A 20,618-nucleotide genomic window follows, 5' to 3' on the forward strand; every position below is an offset into this window, starting at 1 on the left:
TCTTTGCGATTAGGTATCTGTCTTATGCGCTCGTTTAGACAGTGAGCATGAACAACCCTCTTGGCAGGATCCTCTTATTCTAGTCCATGAGCCACGATGCACATATTGCAACTCAGGGAGGAAAAAAAAATAAATAAAAAAAATCCATCCAAAATTCCCAATCAGGACCTAAGTCTGACCTGGGGGATGGTGGGTCCAGAGAGCTGTGGAGAGGATAATTCCCAATCAGGACCCAAGTCTGACCTGGGGGATGGTGGGTCCAGAGAGCTGTGCAGAGGATTTGAAAAATGGCAAAGCATGAAACCCCCGCTCCTGTCGCATTCACCCAGGGTCCAAAGCGCCGGGCCGGGGCCCCAACTCCCAGCCTACGTGTGGGGACGTCCCGCGCCTAGAGGTACATGCCCCTTTGGGGCACCAGCGGCACGCAAGGCTGGCACCTGCGGTTAACCAAGTCAATGTTCCCGGGCTTAAGTTTGGGCTACCCGGGCACTGCTGGAGAACAGGTGTTCCTCCAGGGTCCCCCACAGGGCAGGTGCTTGCCCCCAGAGAGGGTGAAGATTACCCAGCCAGAGTCAAGGCCAGTGCGGGCAAGGAAAAACGCTCCGGAAAGGGGGGCCCTTAGGAGCTTAAGCGTATCCCCGGGAAAGGGTGACTGATTTCCGGCCAAGCTGGATTGGAAGAAAGGCTCTGGAAGTCCTTCCCATGGAAGGGTCCCTTAAGAGCTGGGTCTGACCCTAAAAAAGGTGATGGTTTCCCGCTAATTGTGGCCATGGAAGTCCTTCCAGGGCGCTTTTGAGAGCTAAAACACACCCCAGAAAGAGTGACCGATTCCTGCTGATTATGGTGGCTCAAGTGGGCATGGAAGAATCGCCCTGGAAGTCCTTCCCACTGGTCCCTTGAGTAGCCGAAGCTGCCCCAGAAAGGGTGACTGATTGCCGCTTGTGGAGGCATCTCGTTTGGGCTTGGAAGAAACGCCCTGGAGGTCTGTTCTTGGGGCCCTTCCAGAGGTCTAGCTGCCCCAGAAAGAGTGACTGATTCCCGCCTATTGTGGCAGCTCGTTTGGGCTTGGAAGAAACGCCCTGGAGGTCTTGTTCTTGGGGTCCTTCAAGAGGTCTAGCTGCCCCAGAAAGAGTGACTGATTCCCGCCTATTGTGGCAGTTGCTGGCAGCTTGTTTTGGCATTCAAGAAACCCTCCATAAGTCTTACCCAGGGGTCCCTTTGGAGCTGAAGCTGCCCCAGACAGGGTGACTGACTCCCGCTTATTGTGGCAGCTCAATTGGGCATGGAAGAAACGCCCTGGAGGTCTTGTTCTTGGGGCCCTTCAAGAGCTCAAGCTGCCCCAGAAAGAGTGACTGATTCCTGCCAGTTGCTGGCAGCTCGTTTTGGCATTCAAGAAACCCTCCGCAAGTCTTACCCAGGGGTCCCTTTAGAGCTGAAGCTGCCCCAGAAAGAGTGACTCCTTCCCCGCTGACTGTGGTGGCTCAAGTGGGCATGGAAGAATCACCCTGGACGTCCTTCCCAATGGTCCCTTGGGCAGCTGAAGCTGCCCCAGACAGGGTGACTGATTCCTGCTAGTTGGGGCAGCACGTTTGGGCATGGAAGAAACGCCCTGGAGGTCTGTTCTTGGGGCCCTTCCAGAGGTCTAGCTGCCCCAGAAAGAGTGACTGATTCCCGCCTATTGTGGCAGCTCGTTTGGGCTTGGAAGAAACGCCCTGGAAGTCCTTCCCACTGGTCCCTTGAGTAGCCGAAGCTGCCCCAGAAAGGGTGACTGATTGCCGCTTGTGGAGGCATCTCGTTTGGGCTTGGAAGAAACGCCCTGGAGGTCTGTTCTTGGGGCCCTTCCAGAGGTCTAGCTGCCCCAGAAAGAGTGACTGATTCCCGCCTATTGTGGCAGCTCGTTTGGGCTTGGAAGAAACGCCCTGGAGGTCTTGTTCTTGGGGTCCTTCAAGAGGTCTAGCTGCCCCAGAAAGAGTGACTGATTCCCGCCTATTGTGGCAGTTGCTGGCAGCTTGTTTTGGCATTCAAGAAACCCTCCATAAGTCTTACCCAGGGGTCCCTTTGGAGCTGAAGCTGCCCCAGACAGGGTGACTGACTCCCGCTTATTGTGGCAGCTCAATTGGGCATGGAAGAAACGCCCTGGAGGTCTTGTTCTTGGGGCCCTTCAAGAGCTCAAGCTGCCCCAGAAAGAGTGACTGATTCCTGCCAGTTGCTGGCAGCTCGTTTTGGCATTCAAGAAACCCTCCGCAAGTCTTACCCAGGGGTCCCTTTAGAGCTGAAGCTGCCCCAGAAAGAGTGACTCCTTCCCCGCTGACTGTGGTGGCTCAAGTGGGCATGGAAGAATCACCCTGGACGTCCTTCCCAATGGTCCCTTGGGCAGCTGAAGCTGCCCCAGACAGGGTGACTGATTCCTGCTAGTTGGGGCAGCACGTTTGGGCATGGAAGAAACGCCCTGGAGGTCTGTTCTTGGGGCCCTTCCAGAGGTCTAGCTGCCCCAGAAAGAGTGACTGATTCCCGCCTATTGTGGCAGCTCGTTTGGGCTTGGAAGAAACGCCCTGGAAGTCCTTCCCACTGGTCCCTTGAGTAGCCGAAGCTGCCCCAGAAAGGGTGACTGATTGCCGCTTGTGGAGGCATCTCGTTTGGGCTTGGAAGAAACGCCCTGGAGGTCTGTTCTTGGGGCCCTTCCAGAGGTCTAGCTGCCCCAGAAAGAGTGACTGATTCCCGCCTATTGTGGCAGCTCGTTTGGGCTTGGAAGAAACGCCCTGGAGGTCTTGTTCTTGGGGTCCTTCAAGAGGTCTAGCTGCCCCAGAAAGAGTGACTGATTCCCGCCTATTGTGGCAGTTGCTGGCAGCTTGTTTTGGCATTCAAGAAACCCTCCATAAGTCTTACCCAGGGGTCCCTTTGGAGCTGAAGCTGCCCCAGACAGGGTGACTGACTCCCGCTTATTGTGGCAGCTCAATTGGGCATGGAAGAAACGCCCTGGAGGTCTTGTTCTTGGGGCCCTTCAAGAGCTCAAGCTGCCCCAGAAAGAGTGACTGATTCCTGCCAGTTGCTGGCAGCTCGTTTTGGCATTCAAGAAACCCTCCGCAAGTCTTACCCAGGGGTCCCTTTAGAGCTGAAGCTGCCCCAGAAAGAGTGACTCCTTCCCCGCTGACTGTGGTGGCTCAAGTGGGCATGGAAGAATCACCCTGGACGTCCTTCCCAATGGTCCCTTGGGCAGCTGAAGCTGCCCCAGACAGGGTGACTGATTCCTGCTAGTTGGGGCAGCACGTTTGGGCATGGAAGAAACGCCCTGGAGGTCTGTTCTTGGGGCCCTTCCAGAGGTCTAGCTGCCCCAGAAAGAGTGACTGATTCCCGCCTATTGTGGCAGCTCGTTTGGGCTTGGAAGAAACGCCCTGGAGGTCTTGTTCTTGGGGTCCTTCAAGAGGTCTAGCTGCCCCAGAAAGAGTGACTGATTCCCGCCTATTGTGGCAGTTGCTGGCAGCTTGTTTTGGCATTCAAGAAACCCTCCATAAGTCTTACCCAGGGGTCCCTTTGGAGCTGAAGCTGCCCCAGACAGGGTGACTGACTCCCGCTTATTGTGGCAGCTCAATTGGGCATGGAAGAAACGCCCTGGAGGTCTTGTTCTTGGGGCCCTTCAAGAGCTCAAGCTGCCCCAGAAAGAGTGACTGATTCCTGCCAGTTGCTGGCAGCTCGTTTTGGCATTCAAGAAACCCTCCGCAAGTCTTACCCAGGGGTCCCTTTAGAGCTGAAGCTGCCCCAGAAAGAGTGACTCCTTCCCCGCTGACTGTGGTGGCTCAAGTGGGCATGGAAGAATCACCCTGGACGTCCTTCCCAATGGTCCCTTGGGCAGCTGAAGCTGCCCCAGACAGGGTGACTGATTCCTGCTAGTTGGGGCAGCACGTTTGGGCATGGAAGAAACGCCCTGGAGGTCTGTTCTTGGGGCCCTTCCAGAGGTCTAGCTGCCCCAGAAAGAGTGACTGATTCCCGCCTATTGTGGCAGCTCGTTTGGGCTTGGAAGAAACGCCCTGGAAGTCCTTCCCACTGGTCCCTTGAGTAGCCGAAGCTGCCCCAGAAAGGGTGACTGATTGCCGCTTGTGGAGGCATCTCGTTTGGGCTTGGAAGAAACGCCCTGGAGGTCTGTTCTTGGGGCCCTTCCAGAGGTCTAGCTGCCCCAGAAAGAGTGACTGATTCCCGCCTATTGTGGCAGCTCGTTTGGGCTTGGAAGAAACGCCCTGGAGGTCTTGTTCTTGGGGTCCTTCAAGAGGTCTAGCTGCCCCAGAAAGAGTGACTGATTCCCGCCTATTGTGGCAGTTGCTGGCAGCTTGTTTTGGCATTCAAGAAACCCTCCATAAGTCTTACCCAGGGGTCCCTTTGGAGCTGAAGCTGCCCCAGACAGGGTGACTGACTCCCGCTTATTGTGGCAGCTCAATTGGGCATGGAAGAAACGCCCTGGAGGTCTTGTTCTTGGGGCCCTTCAAGAGCTCAAGCTGCCCCAGAAAGAGTGACTGATTCCTGCCAGTTGCTGGCAGCTCGTTTTGGCATTCAAGAAACCCTCCGCAAGTCTTACCCAGGGGTCCCTTTAGAGCTGAAGCTGCCCCAGAAAGAGTGACTCCTTCCCCGCTGACTGTGGTGGCTCAAGTGGGCATGGAAGAATCACCCTGGACGTCCTTCCCAATGGTCCCTTGGGCAGCTGAAGCTGCCCCAGACAGGGTGACTGATTCCTGCTAGTTGGGGCAGCACGTTTGGGCATGGAAGAAACGCCCTGGAGGTCTGTTCTTGGGGCCCTTCCAGAGGTCTAGCTGCCCCAGAAAGAGTGACTGATTCCCGCCTATTGTGGCAGCTCGTTTGGGCTTGGAAGAAACGCCCTGGAGGTCTTGTTCTTGGGGTCCTTCAAGAGCTCAAGCTGCCCCAGAAAGAGTGACTGATTCCTGCCAGTTGCTGGCAGCTCGTTTTGGCATTCAAGAAACCCTCCACAAGTCTTACCCAGGGGTCCCTTTAGAGCTGAAGCTGAACCCGGAAAGAGTGACTCCTTCCCCGCTGACTGTGGTGGCTCAAGTGGGCATGGAAGAATCACCCTGGAGGTCCTTCCCAGGGGTCCCTTAAGTAGCTGAGGCTGCCCCAGAAAGAGTGACTGATTCCTGCCAGTTGGGGCAGCTCCTTTGGGCATGGAAGAAATGCCCTGGAGGTCTTTTCTTGGGGTCCTTCAAGAGCTCAAGCTGCCCCGGAAAGAGTGACTGATTCCTGCCAATTGCTGGCAGCTCGTTCGGGCATGGAAGAAATGCCCTGGAGGTATTCTCTTGGGCTCCTTCAAGAGATCAAGCTGCCCCGGAAAGAGTGACATATTCCTGCCAGTTGCTGGCAGCTCGTTAGGGCATTCAAGAAACCCTCTGGAAGTCTTTCCCAGGGGTCCATTTTGAGCTGAAGCCGCCCCCGGAAAGAGTGACTGATTCCCCGCCGACTGTGGTGGCTCAAGTGGGCATGGAAGAAACACCCTGGAGGTCTTTTCTTGGGCTACTTCAAGAGCTCAAGCTGTCCCAGAAAGAGTGACTGATCCCTGCCAGGAGCTGGCAGCTCGCGTGGGCGTTCAAGAAGCCCCCTGGAAGTCTTTTTCCAGGGTTCCCTTCAGAGCTGAAGCTGCCCCCGGAAAGAGTGGCTGGTTCCTGCCAATTGCTGGCAGCTCGTTCGGGCACGCAAGAAACTCTCTGGAGGTCTTTCCCAGGGTTCCCTTTAGAGCTGAAGCTGCCCCAAAAAGAGTGACTGATTCCCGCTGATTGTGGTGGCTCAAGTGGGCATGAAAGAATCACCCTGGAGGTCCTTCCCAATGGTCCCTTAAGTAGCTGAAGCTACCCCACAAAGAGTGACTGATTCCTGCTAGTTGGGGCAGCTCCTTTGGGCATGGAAGAAATGCCCTGGAGGTCTTTTCTTGGGGTCCTTCAAGAGCTCAAGCTGCCCCAGAAAGAGTGACTGATTCCTGCCAGTTGCTGGCAGCTCGTTTTGGCATTCAAGAAACCCTCCGCAAGTCTTACCCAGGGGTCCCTTTAGAGCTGAAGCTGCCCCAGAAAGAGTGACTCCTTCCCCGCTGACTGTGGTGGCTCAAGTGGGCATGGAAGAATCACCCTGGAGGTCCTTCCCAGGGGTCCCTTAAGTAGCTGAGGCTGCCCCAGAAAGAGTGACTGATTCCTGCTAGTTGGGGCAGCTCGTTTGGGATTGGAAGAAATGCCCTGGAGGTCTTTTCTTGGGCTCCTTCAAGAGCTCAAGCTGCCCCAGAAGGAGTGACTGATGTGGTGGCTCACGCGGGCATGGAAGAAATGCCATGCAAGTCCTTTCCAGGGGTTCCTTTAGAGCTGGAGCTGCCCCAAAAAAGAGTCACTGATTCCCGCTGACTGTGGTGGCTCATACGGGCATGGAAGTCTTTTCCCAAGGCTCAAGCAGGTAAAGGAAGACAGGTTGATCTCCGAGGCCGGCCCAGACAAAATCCTGGTCTGGACTTCTGAAGGGGGGATGGCAACTACACTGACTTGGTCGGAAAAGTCTCTCAAACAGGGGCTTTTCAAGTACCCTCATTGGGCACCAGCGGCCCATAGTCACGTCTCTTTGCCGTATTCAAGCTTGGAGTTTGTTTTTGGTCACCAACGGCTCTTAGTTAAGCCTAAAATGTTATGTCTGTCTGTCTGTCAGCAAATGTGCTGGAGGTTTAAGGGTTAAAAATTAGTACCTGTTATGCTTGCCGACATTGTATTATTTGTGGCGTAGATTGCGGCTCCTACTGCTGACAGTTTGTGGGTATCGCTTCTCGGCCTTTTGGCTAAGATCAAGTGTAGTATCTGTTCTTATCAGTTTAATATCTGATACGTGCCCTACCCGGGCACTATATATTAAATTGATTTTTGCAGCTGGGAGATGGGTTAGGGGCTTGCTCCACCCACTCCACGCATCGACCTGGTATTGCAGTACCTCCGGGAACGGTGCACTCATTAAGCGGTGAACAGCAGAACTAGATTGCATGAAATTTAACATAACGTTAGATTGAATGTAGGGACTTGCGCTTCTTTGCGATTAGGTATCTGTCTTATGCGCTCGTTTAGACAGTGAGCATGAACAACCCTCTTGGCAGGATCCTCTTATTCTAGTCCATGAGCCACGATGCACATATTGCAACTCAGGGAGGAAAAAAAAATAAATAAAAAAAATCCATCCAAAATTCCCAATCAGGACCTAAGTCTGACCTGGGGGATGGTGGGTCCAGAGAGCTGTGGAGAGGATAATTCCCAATCAGGACCCAAGTCTGACCTGGGGGATGGTGGGTCCAGAGAGCTGTGGAGAGGATAATTCCCAATCAGGACCTAAGTCTGACCTGGGGGATGGTGGGTCCAGAGAGCTGTGCAGAGGATTTGAAAAATGGCAAAGCATGAAACCCCCACTCCTGTCGCATTCACCCAGGGTCCAAAGCGCCGGGCCGGGGCCCCAACTCCCAGCCTACGTGTGGGGACGTCCCGCGCCTAGAGGTACATGCCCCTTTGGGGCACCAGCGGCACGCAAGGCTGGCACCTGCGGTTAACCAAGTCAATGTTCCCGGGCTTAAGTTTGGGCTACCCGGGCACTGCTGGAGAACAGGTGTTCCTCCAGGGTCCCCCACAGGGCAGGTGCTTGCCCCCAGAGAGGGTGAAGATTACCCAGCCAGAGTCAAGGCCAGTGCGGGCAAGGAAAAACGCTCCGGAAAGGGGGGCCCTTAGGAGCTTAAGCGTATCCCCGGGAAAGGGTGACTGATTTCCGGCCAAGCTGGATTGGAAGAAAGGCTCTGGAAGTCCTTCCCATGGAAGGGTCCCTTAAGAGCTGGGTCTGACCCTAAAAAAGGTGATGGTTTCCCGCTAATTGTGGCCATGGAAGTCCTTCCAGGGCGCTTTTGAGAGCTAAAACACACCCCAGAAAGAGTGACCGATTCCTGCTGATTATGGTGGCTCAAGTGGGCATGGAAGAATCGCCCTGGAAGTCCTTCCCACTGGTCCCTTGAGTAGCCGAAGCTGCCCCAGAAAGGGTGACTGATTGCCGCTTGTGGAGGCATCTCGTTTGGGCTTGGAAGAAACGCCCTGGAGGTCTGTTCTTGGGGCCCTTCCAGAGGTCTAGCTGCCCCAGAAAGAGTGACTGATTCCCGCCTATTGTGGCAGCTCGTTTGGGCTTGGAAGAAACGCCCTGGAGGTCTTGTTCTTGGGGTCCTTCAAGAGGTCTAGCTGCCCCAGAAAGAGTGACTGATTCCCGCCTATTGTGGCAGTTGCTGGCAGCTTGTTTTGGCATTCAAGAAACCCTCCATAAGTCTTACCCAGGGGTCCCTTTGGAGCTGAAGCTGCCCCAGACAGGGTGACTGACTCCCGCTTATTGTGGCAGCTCAATTGGGCATGGAAGAAACGCCCTGGAGGTCTTGTTCTTGGGGCCCTTCAAGAGCTCAAGCTGCCCCAGAAAGAGTGACTGATTCCTGCCAGTTGCTGGCAGCTCGTTTTGGCATTCAAGAAACCCTCCGCAAGTCTTACCCAGGGGTCCCTTTAGAGCTGAAGCTGCCCCAGAAAGAGTGACTCCTTCCCCGCTGACTGTGGTGGCTCAAGTGGGCATGGAAGAATCACCCTGGACGTCCTTCCCAATGGTCCCTTGGGCAGCTGAAGCTGCCCCAGACAGGGTGACTGATTCCTGCTAGTTGGGGCAGCACGTTTGGGCATGGAAGAAACGCCCTGGAGGTCTGTTCTTGGGGCCCTTCCAGAGGTCTAGCTGCCCCAGAAAGAGTGACTGATTCCCGCCTATTGTGGCAGCTCGTTTGGGCTTGGAAGAAACGCCCTGGAGGTCTTGTTCTTGGGGTCCTTCAAGAGGTCTAGCTGCCCCAGAAAGAGTGACTGATTCCCGCCTATTGTGGCAGTTGCTGGCAGCTTGTTTTGGCATTCAAGAAACCCTCCATAAGTCTTACCCAGGGGTCCCTTTGGAGCTGAAGCTGCCCCAGACAGGGTGACTGACTCCCGCTTATTGTGGCAGCTCAATTGGGCATGGAAGAAACGCCCTGGAGGTCTTGTTCTTGGGGCCCTTCAAGAGCTCAAGCTGCCCCAGAAAGAGTGACTGATTCCTGCCAGTTGCTGGCAGCTCGTTTTGGCATTCAAGAAACCCTCCGCAAGTCTTACCCAGGGGTCCCTTTAGAGCTGAAGCTGCCCCAGAAAGAGTGACTCCTTCCCCGCTGACTGTGGTGGCTCAAGTGGGCATGGAAGAATCACCCTGGACGTCCTTCCCAATGGTCCCTTGGGCAGCTGAAGCTGCCCCAGACAGGGTGACTGATTCCTGCTAGTTGGGGCAGCACGTTTGGGCATGGAAGAAACGCCCTGGAGGTCTGTTCTTGGGGCCCTTCCAGAGGTCTAGCTGCCCCAGAAAGAGTGACTGATTCCCGCCTATTGTGGCAGCTCGTTTGGGCTTGGAAGAAACGCCCTGGAGGTCTTGTTCTTGGGGTCCTTCAAGAGCTCAAGCTGCCCCAGAAAGAGTGACTGATTCCTGCCAGTTGCTGGCAGCTCGTTTTGGCATTCAAGAAACCCTCCACAAGTCTTACCCAGGGGTCCCTTTAGAGCTGAAGCTGCCCCAGAAAGAGTGACTCCTTCCCCGCTGACTGTGGTGGCTCAAGTGGGCATGGAAGAATCACCCTGGAGGTCCTTCCCAGGGGTCCCTTAAGTAGCTGAGGCTGCCCCAGAAAGAGTGACTGATTCCTGCCAGTTGGGGCAGCTCCTTTGGGCATGGAAGAAATGCCCTGGAGGTCTTTTCTTGGGGTCCTTCAAGAGCTCAAGCTGCCCCGGAAAGAGTGACTGATTCCTGCCAATTGCTGGCAGCTCGTTTGGGCATGGAAGAAATGCCCTGGAGGTATTCTCTTGGGCTCCTTCAAGAGATCAAGCTGCCCCGGAAAGAGTGACATATTCCTGCCAGTTGCTGGCAGCTCGTTAGGGCATTCAAGAAACCCTCTGGAAGTCTTTCCCAGGGGTCCATTTTGAGCTGAAGCCGCCCCCGGAAAGAGTGACTGATTCCCCGCCGACTGTGGTGGCTCAAGTGGGCATGGAAGAAACACCCTGGAGGTCTTTTCTTGGGCTACTTCACGAGCTCAAGCTGTCCCAGAAAGAGTGACTGATCCCTGCCAGGAGCTGGCAGCTCGCGTGGGCGTTCAAGAAGCCCCCTGGAAGTCTTTTTCCAGGGTTCCCTTCAGAGCTGAAGCTGCCCCCGGAAAGAGTGGCTGGTTCCTGCCAATTGCTGGCAGCTCGTTCGGGCACGCAAGAAACTCTCTGGAGGTCTTTCCCAGGGTTCCCTTTAGAGCTGAAGCTGCCCCAAAAAGAGTGACTGATTCCCGCTGATTGTGGTGGCTCAAGTGGGCATGAAAGAATCACCCTGGAGGTCCTTCCCAATGGTCCCTTAAGTAGCTGAAGCTACCCCACAAAGAGTGACTGATTCCTGCTAGTTGGGGCAGCTCCTTTGGGCATGGAAGAAATGCCCTGGAGGTCTTTTCTTGGGGTCCTTCAAGAGCTCAAGCTGCCCCAGAAAGAGTGACTGATTCCTGCCAGTTGCTGGCAGCTCGTTTTGGCATTCAAGAAACCCTCCGCAAGTCTTACCCAGGGGTCCCTTTAGAGCTGAAGCTGCCCCAGAAAGAGTGACTCCTTCCCCGCTGACTGTGGTGGCTCAAGTGGGCATGGAAGAATCACCCTGGAGGTCCTTCCCAGGGGTCCCTTAAGTAGCTGAGGCTGCCCCAGAAAGAGTGACTGATTCCTGCTAGTTGGGGCAGCTCGTTTGGGATTGGAAGAAATGCCCTGGAGGTCTTTTCTTGGGCTCCTTCAAGAGCTCAAGCTGCCCCAGAAGGAGTGACTGATGTGGTGGCTCACGCGGGCATGGAAGAAATGCCATGCAAGTCCTTTCCAGGGGTTCCTTTAGAGCTGGAGCTGCCCCAAAAAAGAGTCACTGATTCCCGCTGACTGTGGTGGCTCATACGGGCATGGAAGTCTTTTCCCAAGGCTCAAGCAGGTAAAGGAAGACAGGTTGATCTCCGAGGCCGGCCCAGACAAAATCCTGGTCTGGACTTCTGAAGGGGGGATGGCAACTACACTGACTTGGTCGGAAAAGTCTCTCAAACAGGGGCTTTTCAAGTACCCTCATTGGGCACCAGCGGCCCATAGTCACGTCTCTTTGCCGTATTCAAGCTTGGAGTTTGTTTTTGGTCACCAACGGCTCTTAGTTAAGCCTAAAATGTTATGTCTGTCTGTCTGTCAGCAAATGTGCTGGAGGTTTAAGGGTTAAAAATTAGTACCTGTTATGCTTGCCGACATTGTATTATTTGTGGCGTAGATTGCGGCTCCTACTGCTGACAGTTTGTGGGTATCGCTTCTCGGCCTTTTGGCTAAGATCAAGTGTAGTATCTGTTCTTATCAGTTTAATATCTGATACGTGCCCTACCCGGGCACTATATATTAAATTGATTTTTGCAGCTGGGAGATGGGTTAGGGGCTTGCTCCACCCACTCCACGCATCGACCTGGTATTGCAGTACCTCCGGGAACGGTGCACTCATTAAGCGGTGAACAGCAGAACTAGATTGCATGAAATTTAACATAACGTTAGATTGAATGTAGGGACTTGCGCTTCTTTGCGATTAGGTATCTGTCTTATGCGCTCGTTTAGACAGTGAGCATGAACAACCCTCTTGGCAGGATCCTCTTATTCTAGTCCATGAGCCACGATGCACATATTGCAACTCAGGGAGGAAAAAAAAATAAATAAAAAAAATCCATCCAAAATTCCCAATCAGGACCTAAGTCTGACCTGGGGGATGGTGGGTCCAGAGAGCTGTGGAGAGGATAATTCCCAATCAGGACCCAAGTCTGACCTGGGGGATGGTGGGTCCAGAGAGCTGTGCAGAGGATTTGAAAAATGGCAAAGCATGAAACCCCCGCTCCTGTCGCATTCACCCAGGGTCCAAAGCGCCGGGCCGGGGCCCCAACTCCCAGCCTACGTGTGGGGACGTCCCGCGCCTAGAGGTACATGCCCCTTTGGGGCACCAGCGGCACGCAAGGCTGGCACCTGCGGTTAACCAAGTCAATGTTCCCGGGCTTAAGTTTGGGCTACCCGGGCACTGCTGGAGAACAGGTGTTCCTCCAGGGTCCCCCACAGGGCAGGTGCTTGCCCCCAGAGAGGGTGAAGATTACCCAGCCAGAGTCAAGGCCAGTGCGGGCAAGGAAAAACGCTCCGGAAAGGGGGGCCCTTAGGAGCTTAAGCGTATCCCCGGGAAAGGGTGACTGATTTCCGGCCAAGCTGGATTGGAAGAAAGGCTCTGGAAGTCCTTCCCATGGAAGGGTCCCTTAAGAGCTGGGTCTGACCCTAAAAAAGGTGATGGTTTCCCGCTAATTGTGGCCATGGAAGTCCTTCCAGGGCGCTTTTGAGAGCTAAAACACACCCCAGAAAGAGTGACCGATTCCTGCTGATTATGGTGGCTCAAGTGGGCATGGAAGAATCGCCCTGGAAGTCCTTCCCACTGGTCCCTTGAGTAGCCGAAGCTGCCCCAGAAAGGGTGACTGATTGCCGCTTGTGGAGGCATCTCGTTTGGGCTTGGAAGAAACGCCCTGGAGGTCTGTTCTTGGGGCCCTTCCAGAGGTCTAGCTGCCCCAGAAAGAGTGACTGATTCCCGCCTATTGTGGCAGCTCGTTTGGGCTTGGAAGAAACGCCCTGGAGGTCTTGTTCTTGGGGTCCTTCAAGAGGTCTAGCTGCCCCAGAAAGAGTGACTGATTCCCGCCTATTGTGGCAGTTGCTGGCAGCTTGTTTTGGCATTCAAGAAACCCTCCATAAGTCTTACCCAGGGGTCCCTTTGGAGCTGAAGCTGCCCCAGACAGGGTGACTGACTCCCGCTTATTGTGGCAGCTCAATTGGGCATGGAAGAAACGCCCTGGAGGTCTTGTTCTTGGGGCCCTTCAAGAGCTCAAGCTGCCCCAGAAAGAGTGACTGATTCCTGCCAGTTGCTGGCAGCTCGTTTTGGCATTCAAGAAACCCTCCGCAAGTCTTACCCAGGGGTCCCTTTAGAGCTGAAGCTGCCCCAGAAAGAGTGACTCCTTCCCCGCTGACTGTGGTGGCTCAAGTGGGCATGGAAGAATCACCCTGGACGTCCTTCCCAATGGTCCCTTGGGCAGCTGAAGCTGCCCCAGACAGGGTGACTGATTCCTGCTAGTTGGGGCAGCACGTTTGGGCATGGAAGAAACGCCCTGGAGGTCTGTTCTTGGGGCCCTTCCAGAGGTCTAGCTGCCCCAGAAAGAGTGACTGATTCCCGCCTATTGTGGCAGCTCGTTTGGGCTTGGAAGAAACGCCCTGGAGGTCTTGTTCTTGGGGTCCTTCAAGAGCTCAAGCTGCCCCAGAAAGAGTGACTGATTCCCGCCTATTGTGGCAGTTGCTGGCAGCTTGTTTTGGCATTCAAGAAACCCTCCATAAGTCTTACCCAGGGGTCCCTTTGGAGCTGAAGCTGCCCCAGACAGGGTGACTGACTCCCGCTTATTGTGGCAGCTCAATTGGGCATGGAAGAAACGCCCTGGAGGTCTTGTTCTTGGGGCCCTTCAAGAGCTCAAGCTGCCCCAGAAAGAGTGACTGATTCCTGCCAGTTGCTGGCAGCTCGTTTTGGCATTCAAGAAACCCTCCGCAAGTCTTACCCAGGGGTCCCTTTAGAGCTGAAGCTGCCCCAGAAAGAGTGACTCCTTCCCCGCTGACTGTGGTGGCTCAAGTGGGCATGGAAGAATCACCCTGGACGTCCTTCCCAATGGTCCCTTGGGCAGCTGAAGCTGCCCCAGACAGGGTGACTGATTCCTGCTAGTTGGGGCAGCACGTTTGGGCATGGAAGAAACGCCCTGGAGGTCTGTTCTTGGGGCCCTTCCAGAGGTCTAGCTGCCCCAGAAAGAGTGACTGATTCCCGCCTATTGTGGCAGCTCGTTTGGGCTTGGAAGAAACGCCCTGGAGGTCTTGTTCTTGGGGTCCTTCAAGAGCTCAAGCTGCCCCAGAAAGAGTGACTGATTCCTGCCAGTTGCTGGCAGCTCGTTTTGGCATTCAAGAAACCCTCCACAAGTCTTACCCAGGGGTCCCTTTAGAGCTGAAGCTGCCCCAGAAAGAGTGACTCCTTCCCCGCTGACTGTGGTGGCTCAAGTGGGCATGGAAGAATCACCCTGGAGGTCCTTCCCAGGGGTCCCTTAAGTAGCTGAGGCTGCCCCAGAAAGAGTGACTGATTCCTGCCAGTTGGGGCAGCTCCTTTGGGCATGGAAGAAATGCCCTGGAGGTCTTTTCTTGGGGTCCTTCAAGAGCTCAAGCTGCCCCGGAAAGAGTGACTGATTCCTGCCAATTGCTGGCAGCTCGTTTGGGCATGGAAGAAATGCCCTGGAGGTATTCTCTTGGGCTCCTTCAAGAGATCAAGCTGCCCCGGAAAGAGTGACATATTCCTGCCAGTTGCTGGCAGCTCGTTAGGGCATTCAAGAAACCCTCTGGAAGTCTTTCCCAGGGGTCCATTTTGAGCTGAAGCCGCCCCCGGAAAGAGTGACTGATTCCCCGCCGACTGTGGTGGCTCAAGTGGGCATGGAAGAAACACCCTGGAGGTCTTTTCTTGGGCTACTTCACGAGCTCAAGCTGTCCCAGAAAGAGTGACTGATCCCTGCCAGGAGCTGGCAGCTCGCGTGGGCGTTCAAGAAGCCCCCTGGAAGTCTTTTTCCAGGGTTCCCTTCAGAGCTGAAGCTGCCCCCGGAAAGAGTGGCTGGTTCCTGCCAATTGCTGGCAGCTCGTTCGGGCACGCAAGAAACTCTCTGGAGGTCTTTCCCAGGGTTCCCTTTAGAGCTGAAGCTGCCCCAAAAAGAGTGACTGATTCCCGCTGATTGTGGTGGCTCAAGTGGGCATGAAAGAATCACCCTGGAGGTCCTTCCCAATGGTCCCTTAAGTAGCTGAAGCTACCCCACAAAGAGTGACTGATTCCTGCTAGTTGGGGCAGCTCCTTTGGGCATGGAAGAAATGCCCTGGAGGTCTTTTCTTGGGGTCCTTCAAGAGCTCAAGCTGCCCCAGAAAGAGTGACTGATTCCTGCCAGTTGCTGGCAGCTCGTTTTGGCATTCAAGAAACCCTCCGCAAGTCTTACCCAGGGGTCCCTTTAGAGCTGAAGCTGCCCCAGAAAGAGTGACTCCTTCCCCGCTGACTGTGGTGGCTCAAGTGGGCATGGAAGAATCACCCTGGAGGTCCTTCCCAGGGGTCCCTTAAGTAGCTGAGGCTGCCCCAGAAAGAGTGACTGATTCCTGCTAGTTGGGGCAGCTCGTTTGGGATTGGAAGAAATGCCCTGGAGGTCTTTTCTTGGGCTCCTTCAAGAGCTCAAGCTGCCCCAGAAGGAGTGACTGATGTGGTGGCTCACGCGGGCATGGAAGAAATGCCATGCAAGTCCTTTCCAGGGGTTCCTTTAGAGCTGGAGCTGCCCCAAAAAAGAGTCACTGATTCCCGCTGACTGTGGTGGCTCATACGGGCATGGAAGTCTTTTCCCAAGGCTCAAGCAGGTAAAGGAAGACAGGTTGATCTCCGAGGCCGGCCCAGACAAAATCCTGGTCTGGACTTCTGAAGGGGGGATGGCAACTACACTGACTTGGTCGGAAAAGTCTCTCAAACAGGGGCTTTTCAAGTACCCTCATTGGGCACCAGCGGCCCATAGTCACGTCTCTTTGCCGTATTCAAGCTTGGAGTTTGTTTTTGGTCACCAACGGCTCTTAGTTAAGCCTAAAATGTTATGTCTGTCTGTCTGTCAGCAAATGTGCTGGAGGTTTAAGGGTTAAAAATTAGTACCTGTTATGCTTGCCGACATTGTATTATTTGTGGCGTAGATTGCGGCTCCTACTGCTGACAGTTTGTGGGTATCGCTTCTCGGCCTTTTGGCTAAGATCAAGTGTAGTATCTGTTCTTATCAGTTTAATATCTGATACGTGCCCTACCCGGGCACTATATATTAAATTGATTTTTGCAGCTGGGAGATGGGTTAGGGGCTTGCTCCACCCACTCCACGCATCGACCTGGTATTGCAGTACCTCCGGGAACGGTGCACTCATTAAGCGGTGAACAGCAGAACTAGATTGCATGAAATTTAACATAACGTTAGATTGAATGTAGGGACTTGCGCTTCTTTGCGATTAGGTATCTGTCTTATGCGCTCGTTTAGACAGTGAGCATGAACAACCCTCTTGGCAGGATCCTCTTATTCTAGTCCATGAGCCACGATGCACATATTGCAACTCAGGGAGGAAAAAAAAATAAATAAAAAAAATCCATCCAAAATTCCCAATCAGGACCTAAGTCTGACCTGGGGGATGGTGGGTCCAGAGAGCTGTGGAGAGGATAATTCCCAATCAGGACCCAAGTCTGACCTGGGGGATGGTGGGTCCAGAGAGCTGTGCAGAGGATTTGAAAAATGGCAAAGCATGAAACCCCCGCTCCTGTCGCATTCACCCAGGGTCCAAAGCGCCGGGCCGGGGCCCCAACTCCCAGCCTACGTGTGGGGACGTCCCGCGCCTAGAGGTACATGCCCCTTTGGGGCACCAGCGGCACGCAAGGCTGGCACCTGCGGTTAACCAAGTCAATGTTCCCGGGCTTAAGTTTGGGCTACCCGGGCACTGCTGGAGAACAGGTGTTCCTCCAGGGTCCCCCACAGGGCAGGTGCTTGCCCCCAGAGAGGGTGAAGATTACCCAGCCAGAGTCAAGGCCAGTGCGGGCAAGGAAAAACGCTCCGGAAAGGGGGGCCCTTAGGAGCTTAAGCGTATCCCCGGGAAAGGGTGACTGATTTCCGGCCAAGCTGGATTGGAAGAAAGGCTCTGGAAGTCCTTCCCATGGAAGGGTCCCTTAAGAGCTGGGTCTGACCCTAAAAAAGGTGATGGTTTCCCGCTAATTGTGGCCATGGAAGTCCTTCCAGGGCGCTTTTGAGAGCTAAAACACACCCCAGAAAGAGTGACCGATTCCTGCTGATTATGGTGGCTCAAGTGGGCATGGAAGAATCGCCCTGGAAGTCCTTCCCACTGGTCCCTTGAGTAGCCGAAGCTGCCCCAGAAAGGGTGACTGATTGCCGCTTGTGGAGGCATCTCGTTTGGGCTTGGAAGAAACGCCCTGGAGGTCTGTTCTTGGGGCCCTTCCAGAGGTCTAGCTGCCCCAGAAAGAGTGACTGATTCCCGCCTATTGTGGCAGCTCGTTTGGGCTTGGAAGAAACGCCCTGGAGGTCTTGTTCTTGGGGTCCTTCAAGAGGTCTAGCTGCCCCAGAAAGAGTGACTGATTCCCGCCTATTGTGGCAGTTGCTGGCAGCTTGTTTTGGCATTCAAGAAACCCTCCATAAGTCTTACCCAGGGGTCCCTTTGGAGCTGAAGCTGCCCCAGACAGGGTGACTGACTCCCGCTTATTGTGGCAGCTCAATTGGGCATGGAAGAAACGCCCTGGAGGTCTTGTTCTTGGGGCCCTTCAAGAGCTCAAGCTGCCCCAGAAAGAGTGACTGATTCCTGCCAGTTGCTGGCAGCTCGTTTTGGCATTCAAGAAACCCTCCGCAAGTCTTACCCAGGGGTCCCTTTAGAGCTGAAGCTGCCCCAGAAAGAGTGACTCCTTCCCCGCTGACTGTGGTGGCTCAAGTGGGCATGGAAGAATCACCCTGGACGTCCTTCCCAATGGTCCCTTGGGCAGCTGAAGCTGCCCCAGACAGGGTGACTGATTCCTGCTAGTTGGGGCAGCACGTTTGGGCATGGAAGAAACGCCCTGGAGGTCTGTTCTTGGGGCCCTTCCAGAGGTCTAGCTGCCCCAGAAAGAGTGACTGATTCCCGCCTATTGTGGCAGCTCGTTTGGGCTTGGAAGAAACGCCCTGGAGGTCTTGTTCTTGGGGTCCTTCAAGAGCTCAAGCTGCCCCAGAAAGAGTGACTGATTCCCGCCTATTGTGGCAGTTGCTGGCAGCTTGTTTTGGCATTCAAGAAACCCTCCATAAGTCTTACCCAGGGGTCCCTTTGGAGCTGAAGCTGCCCCAGACAGGGTGACTGACTCCCGCTTATTGTGGCAGCTCAATTGGGCATGGAAGAAACGCCCTGGAGGTCTTGTTCTTGGGGCCCTTCAAGAGCTCAAGCTGCCCCAGAAAGAGTGACTGATTCCTGCCAGTTGCTGGCAGCTCGTTTTGGCATTCAAGAAACCCTCCGCAAGTCTTACCCAGGGGTCCCTTTAGAGCTGAAGCTGCCCCAGAAAGAGTGACTCCTTCCCCGCTGACTGTGGTGGCTCAAGTGGGCATGGAAGAATCACCCTGGACGTCCTTCCCAATGGTCCCTTGGGCAGCTGAAGCTGCCCCAGACAGGGTGACTGATTCCTGCTAGTTGGGGCAGCACGTTTGGGCATGGAAGAAACGCCCTGGAGGTCTGTTCTTGGGGCCCTTCCAGAGGTCTAGCTGCCCCAGAAAGAGTGACTGATTCCCGCCTATTGTGGCAGCTCGTTTGGGCTTGGAAGAAACGCCCTGGAGGTCTTGTTCTTGGGGTCCTTCAAGAGCTCAAGCTGCCCCAGAAAGAGTGACTGATTCCTGCCAGTTGCTGGCAGCTCGTTTTGGCATTCAAGAAACCCTCCACAAGTCTTACCCAGGGGTCCCTTTAGAGCTGAAGCTGCCCCAGAAAGAGTGACTCCTTCCCCGCTGACTGTGGTGGCTCAAGTGGGCATGGAAGAATCACCCTGGAGGTCCTTCCCAGGGGTCCCTTAAGTAGCTGAGGCTGCCCCAGAAAGAGTGACTGATTCCTGCCAGTTGGGGCAGCTCCTTTGGGCATGGAAGAAATGCCCTGGAGGTCTTTTCTTGGGGTCCTTCAAGAGCTCAAGCTGCCCCGGAAAGAGTGACTGATTCCTGCCAATTGCTGGCAGCTCGTTTGGGCATGGAAGAAATGCCCTGGAGGTATTCTCTTGGGCTCCTTCAAGAGATCAAGCTGCCCCGGAAAGAGTGACATATTCCTGCCAGTTGCTGGCAGCTCGTTAGGGCATTCAAGAAACCCTCTGGAAGTCTTTCCCAGGGGTCCATTTTGAGCTGAAGCCGCCCCCGGAAAGAGTGACTGATTCCCCGCCGACTGTGGTGGCTCAAGTGGGCATGGAAGAAACACCCTGGAGGTCTTTTCTTGGGCTACTTCACGAGCTCAAGCTGTCCCAGAAAGAGTGACTGATCCCTGCCAGGAGCTGGCAGCTCGCGTGGGCGTTCAAGAAGCCCCCTGGAAGTCTTTTTCCAGGGTTCCCTTCAGAGCTGAAGCTGCCCCCGGAAAGAGTGGCTGGTTCCTGCCAATTGCTGGCAGCTCGTTCGGGCACGCAAGAAACTCTCTGGAGGTCTTTCCCAGGGTTCCCTTTAGAGCTGAAGCTGCCCCAAAAAGAGTGACTGATTCCCGCTGATTGTGGTGGCTCAAGTGGGCATGAAAGAATCACCCTGGAGGTCCTTCCCAATGGTCCCTTAAGTAGCTGAAGCTACCCCACAAAGAGTGACTGATTCCTGCTAGTTGGGGCAGCTCCTTTGGGCATGGAAGAAATGCCCTGGAGGTCTTTTCTTGGGGTCCTTCAAGAGCTCAAGCTGCCCCAGAAAGAGTGACTGATTCCTGCCAGTTGCTGGCAGCTCGTTTTGGCATTCAAGAAACCCTCCGCAAGTCTTACCCAGGGGTCCCTTTAGAGCTGAAGCTGCCCCAGAAAGAGTGACTCCTTCCCCGCTGACTGTGGTGGCTCAAGTGGGCATGGAAGAATCACCCTGGAGGTCCTTCCCAGGGGTCCCTTAAGTAGCTGAGGCTGCCCCAGAAAGAGTGACTGATTCCTGCTAGTTGGGGCAGCTCGTTTGGGATTGGAAGAAATGCCCTGGAGGTCTTTTCTTGGGCTCCTTCAAGAGCTCAAGCTGCCCCAGAAGGAGTGACTGATGTGGTGGCTCACGCGGGCATGGAAGAAATGCCATGCAAGTCCTTTCCAGGGGTTCCTTTAGAGCTGGAGCTGCCCCAAAAAAGAGTCACTGATTCCCGCTGACTGTGGTGGCTCATACGGGCATGGAAGTCTTTTCCCAAGGCTCAAGCAGGTAAAGGAAGACAGGTTGATCTCCGAGGCCGGCCCAGACAAAATCCTGGTCTGGACTTCTGAAGGGGGGATGGCAACTACACTGACTTGGTCGGAAAAGTCTCTCAAACAGGGGCTTTTCAAGTACCCTCATTGGGCACCAGCGGCCCATAGTCACGTCTCTTTGCCGTATTCAAGCTTGGAGTTTGTTTTTGGTCACCAACGGCTCTTAGTTAAGCCTAAAATGTTATGTCTGTCTGTCTGTCAGCAAATGTGCTGGAGGTTTAAGGGTTAAAAATTAGTACCTGTTATGCTTGCCGACATTGTATTATTTGTGGCGTAGATTGCGGCTCCTACTGCTGACAGTTTGTGGGTATCGCTTCTCGGCCTTTTGGCTAAGATCAAGTGTAGTATCTGTTCTTATCAGTTTAATATCTGATACGTGCCCTACCCGGGCACTATATATTAAATTGATTTTTGCAGCTGGGAGATGGGTTAGGGGCTTGCTCCACCCACTCCACGCATCGACCTGGTATTGCAGTACCTCCGGGAACGGTGCACTCATT

At 54.5% G+C, this 20,618-nt stretch overlaps 4 non-coding genes across 4 annotated transcripts; all 4 read left to right on the forward strand.

The window, feature by feature from the left end:
* The first annotated feature begins 6,785 nt into the window (after positions 1–6,785).
* Positions 6,786–6,976, forward strand: LOC141379326 (U2 spliceosomal RNA). Its single transcript, XR_012395874.1, has one exon. It is a non-coding gene; the product is annotated as a U2 spliceosomal RNA (small nuclear RNA).
* A 4,399-nt stretch (positions 6,977–11,375) lies between these two features.
* Positions 11,376–11,566, forward strand: LOC141379329 (U2 spliceosomal RNA). Its single transcript, XR_012395875.1, has one exon. It is a non-coding gene; the product is annotated as a U2 spliceosomal RNA (small nuclear RNA).
* A 4,335-nt stretch (positions 11,567–15,901) lies between these two features.
* LOC141379332 (U2 spliceosomal RNA) lies at positions 15,902–16,092 on the forward strand. Its single transcript, XR_012395876.1, has one exon. It is a non-coding gene; the product is annotated as a U2 spliceosomal RNA (small nuclear RNA).
* A 4,335-nt stretch (positions 16,093–20,427) lies between these two features.
* Positions 20,428–20,618, forward strand: LOC141379336 (U2 spliceosomal RNA). Its single transcript, XR_012395877.1, has one exon. It is a non-coding gene; the product is annotated as a U2 spliceosomal RNA (small nuclear RNA).

This window comes from Danio rerio, chromosome 2 (genome assembly GCF_049306965.1).
Source record: "Danio rerio strain Tuebingen ecotype United States chromosome 2, GRCz12tu, whole genome shotgun sequence".
Taxonomy (NCBI): domain Eukaryota; kingdom Metazoa; phylum Chordata; class Actinopteri; order Cypriniformes; family Danionidae; genus Danio; species Danio rerio.